Source organism: Penaeus vannamei, chromosome 3 (assembly GCF_042767895.1).
Source record: "Penaeus vannamei isolate JL-2024 chromosome 3, ASM4276789v1, whole genome shotgun sequence".
NCBI classification, from domain to species: Eukaryota; Metazoa; Arthropoda; class Malacostraca; order Decapoda; family Penaeidae; genus Penaeus; species Penaeus vannamei.
In genome coordinates this window covers 34,783,482-34,788,481 of record NC_091551.1, presented here as the reverse complement: position 1 = coordinate 34,788,481, position 5,000 = coordinate 34,783,482, and the positions used below count along the sequence as shown (strand labels likewise).

The 5,000-nt window shown below is 51.5% G+C and overlaps 1 protein-coding gene across 1 annotated transcript in view; it reads left to right on the top strand.

The window, feature by feature from the left end:
- LOC113820546 (uncharacterized) overlaps positions 1–370 on the top strand; it is an 83,785-nt gene extending 83,415 nt beyond the window's left edge. Inside the window, exon 2 of the mRNA XM_070144494.1 lies at positions 1–370. This exon is cut by the window's left edge and continues 195 nt beyond it. The gene's annotated coding sequence lies outside the window, so the exon portion shown is untranslated.
- The last annotated feature ends 4,630 nt before the right edge of the window (positions 371–5,000 follow it).

Here is a 5,000-nt window from a genome sequence, read left to right as displayed (position 1 = left end):
TTTCACACTCTTACACGCACACGCACACACACACACACACACACACACACACACAGAGAAACACACACGCGCGCGAAGCGATAAGCCAACATTGTTTATCCTCTGAAGACAGCGAGTGGAGGCGAGTGCTATTAGAGGAGCCACTTATATCCATATCATATGTATCTTTTCATTCTTCTTTCGTTCCATTTATACTCCGATGATAGCGAAGAGAAAGAGCATGTGGGAAAGTGATATAGTTTTGTGAAGAAAAGCCGATACTTTTTATTTCTATTTATAAATGTATATCATTTTATTTATATATTAGGTTCTCGGAAGAGAGCGAAGGAAGGAAAGAAGGAGAGAAAAAGAATCTCTCCTTTTTCCTCCTTCATCAAAAACCGAAGCGACAAGACCTTCTACAGAGAGGAATATATAAGCAATGTAACCAATGCAGAAATATGATAACGGGCTGGTCACACGAGCGTTTTTACACCGATAAATCAACGGAAACTTGAACTTTTCCACTACCCGCAACATCCAAGTCGACAATACCTCTGATGTAGAAGCGATCTATGTAGAAATATAGCCAATATATCCAATATAGAACTCCAAACGGCATAGCCAATATAGCCAAGGAAGGGGAGGGCGAGGGAGAAGGGGGGGAGGGCGATGTAGAAATATAGCCAATATAGCCAACAAAGACCTTTACCCAGCATAACCATTGTAGAAATATAGCCAATATAGCCAACACAGACCCTTACCCAGCATAACCAGTGTAGAAATATAGCCAATATAGCCAACACAGACCTTTACCCAGCATAACCAGTGTAGAAATATAACCAATATAGCCAACACAGACCTCCAACCAGCATAGCCAATATAGCCAGCACAGACCTCCAACCAGCATAGCCAACATAGCCAGCACAGACCTCCAACCAGCATAGCCAACATAGCCAGCACAGACCTCCAACCAGCATAGCCAATATAGCCAGCACAGACCTCCAACCAGCATAGCCAACATAGCCAGCACAGACCTCCAACCAGCATAGCCTACATAGCCAGCACAGACCTCCAACCAGCATAGCCAACATAGCCAGCACAGACCTCCAACCAGCATAGCCAATATAGCCAGCATAGACCTCCAACCAGCATAGCCAACATAGCCAGCACAGACCTCCAACCAGCATAGCCAACATAGCCAGCACAGACCTCCAACCAGCATAGCCAACATAGCCAGCACAGACCTCCAACCAGCATAGCCAATATAGCCAGCACAGACCTCCAACCAGCATAGCCAACATAGCCAGCACAGACCTCCAACCAGCATAGCCAACATAGCCAGCACAGACCTCCAACCAGCATAGCCAATATAGCCAGCACAGACCTCCAACCAGCATAGCCAACATAGCCAGCACAGACCTCCAACCAGCATAGCCAATATAGCCAGCACAGACCTCCAACCAGCATAGCCAACATAGCCAGCACAGACCTCCAACCAGCATAGCCAACATAGCCAGCACAGACCTCCAACCAGCATATCCAACATAGCCAGCACAGACCTCCAACCAGCATAGCCAACATAGCCAGCACAGACCTCCAACCAGCATAGCCAATATAGCCAGCACAGACCTCCAACCAGCATAGCCAATATAGCCAGCACAGACCTCCAACCAGCATAGCCAATATAGCCAGCACAGACCTCCAACCAGCATAGCCAACATAGCCAGCACAGACCTCCAACCAGCATAGCCAACATAGCCAGCACAGACCTCCAACCAGCATATCCAACATAGCCAGCACAGACCTCCAACCAGCATAGCCAACATATAGCACAGACCTCCAACCAGCATAGCCAACATAGCCAGCACAGACCTCCAACCAGCATAGCCAACATAGCCAGCACAGACCTCCAACCAGCATAGCCAATATAGCCAGCACAGACCTCCAACCAGCATAGCCAACATAGCCAGCACAGACCTCCAACCAGCATAGCCAATATAGCCAGCACAGACCTCCAACCAGCATAGCCAACATAGCCAGCACAGACCTCCAACCAGCATAGCCAATATAGCCAGCACAGACCTCCAACCAGCATAGCCAACATAGCCAGCACAGACCTCCAACCAGCATAGCCAATATAGCCAGCACAGACCTCCAACCAGCATAGCCAACATAGCCAGCACAGACCTCCAACCAGCATAGCCAACATAGCCAGCACAGACCTCCAACCAGCATAGCCTACATAGCCAGCACAGACCTCCAACCAGCATAGCCAATATAGCCAGCACAGACCTCCAACCAGCATAGCCAACATAGCCAGCACAGACCTCCAACCAGCATAGCCAACATAGCCAGCACAGACCTCCAACCAGCATAGCCAATATAGCCAGCACAGACCTCCAACCAGCATAGCCAACATAGCCAGCACAGACCTCCAACCAGCATAGCCAACATAGCCAGCACAGACCTCCAACCAGCATAGCCAATATAGCCAGCACAGACCTCCAACCAGCATAGCCAATATAGCCAGCACAGACCTCCAACCAGCATAGCCAATATAGCCAGCACAGACCTCTATTCAGCATAGCCAATATAGCCAGCACAGACCTCCAACCAGCATAGCCAACATAGCCAGCACAGACCTCCAACCAGCATAGCCAACATAGCCAGCACAGACCTCCAACCAGCATAGCCAACATAGCCAGCACAGACCTCCAACCAGCATAGCCAACATAGCCAGCACAGACCTCCAACCAGCATAGCCAACATAGCCAGCACAGACCTCCAACCAGCATAGCCAACATAGCCAGCACAGACCTCCAACCAGCATAGCCTACATAGCCAGCACAGACCTCCAACCAGCATAGCCTACATAGCCAGCACAGACCTCCAACCAGCAAAGCCAACATAGCCAGCACAGACCTCCAACCAGCATAGCCAACATAGCCAGCACAGACCTCCAACCAGCATAGCCAATATAGCCAGCACAGACCTCCAACCAGCATAGCCAATATAGCCAGCACAGACCTCCAACCAGCATAGCCAACATAGCCAGCACAGACCTCCAACCAGCATAGCCAACATAGCCAGCACAGACCTCCAACCAGCATAGCCAACATAGCCAGCACAGACCTCCAACCAGCATAGCCTACATAGCTAGCACAGACCTCCAACCAGCATAGCCTACATAGCCAGCACAGACCTCCAACCAGCAAAGCCAACATAGCCAGCACAGACCTCCAACCAGCATAGCCTACATAGCCAGCACAGACCTCCAACCAGCATAGCCAACATAGCCAGCACAGACCTCCAACCAGCATAGCCAATATAGCCAGCACAGACCTCCAACCAGCATAGCCAACATAGCCAGCACAGACCTCCAACCAGCAAAGCCAATATAGCCAGCACAGACCTCCAACCAGCATAGCCTACATAGCCAGCACAGACCTCCAACCAGCATAGCCAACATAGCCAGCACAGACCTCCAACCAGCATAGCCAATATAGCCAGCACAGACCTCCAACCAGCATAGCCAACATAGCCAGCACAGACCTCCAACCAGCATAGCCAACATAGCCAGCACAGACCTCCAACCAGCATAGCCTACATAGCCAGCACAGACCTCCAACCAGCATAGCCTACATAGCCAGCACAGACCTCCAACCAGCATAGCCAACATAGCCAGAACAGACCTCCAACCAGCATAGCCAACATAGCCAGCACAGACCTCCAACCAGCATATCCAACATAGCCAGCACAGACCTCCAACCAGCATAGCCTACATAGCCAGCACAGACCTCCAACCAGCATAGCCAACATAGCCAGCACAGACCTCCAACCAGCATAGCCAACATAGCCAGCACAGACCTCCAACCAGCATAGCCAACATAGCCAGCACAGACCTCCAACCAGCATAGCCTACATAGCCAGCACAGACCTCCAACCAGCATAGCCAACATAGCCAGCACAGACCTCCAACCAGCATAGCCAACATAGCCAGCACAGACCTCCAACCAGCATAGCCTACATAGCCAGCACAGACCTCCAACCAGCATAGCCTACATAGCCAGCACAGACCTCCAACCAGCATAGCCAACATAGCCAGAACAGACCTCCAACCAGCATAGCCAACATAGCCAGCACAGACCTCCAACCAGCATATCCAACATAGCCAGCACAGACCTCCAACCAGCATAGCCTACATAGCCAGCACAGACCTCCAACCAGCATAGCCAACATAGCCAGCACAGACCTCCAACCAGCATAGCCAACATAGCCAGCACAGACCTCCAACCAGCATAGCCAACATAGCCAGCACAGACCTCCAACCAGCATAGCCTACATAGCCAGCACAGACCTCCAACCAGCATAGCCAACATAGCCAGCACAGACCTCCAACCAGCATAGCCAACATAGCCAGCACAGACCTCCAACCAGCATAGCCTACATAGCCAGCACAGACCTCCAACCAGCATATCCAACATAGCCAGCACAGACCTCCAACCAGCATAGCCTACATAGCCAGCACAGACCTCCAACCAGCATAGCCAACATAGCCAGCACAGACCTCCAACCAGCATAGCCAACATAGCCAGCACAGACCTCCAACCAGCATAGCCAACATAGCCAGCACAGACCTCCAACCAGCATAGCCAATATAGCCAGCACAGACCTCCAACCAGCATAGCCAACATAGCCAGCACAGACCTCCAACCAGCATAGCCAACATAGCCAGCACAGACCCCCAACCAGCATGTCCAGCGTAGAAACACGGCCAGCGCAGCCCAAAGCAAAAGCGGGCAACATCCAACCAGGTCTTCCACAAGCGGCGCAAAGGAAGTGTCTTTTGTTATCCCTCAGACATAATAATCGGCCGGACAAAGGCGATGGGACCCTTTTGTCCGGCAACTGTGTCGGCCACTGAGCTCGGATTCTAATGAACGCTCGGCTTAGTTAGCGCTCAATGGGGAGGCCGAGAGAGGGCGGGGAAGGAGGGCGGGAGGGCGAGGGAGATGGAA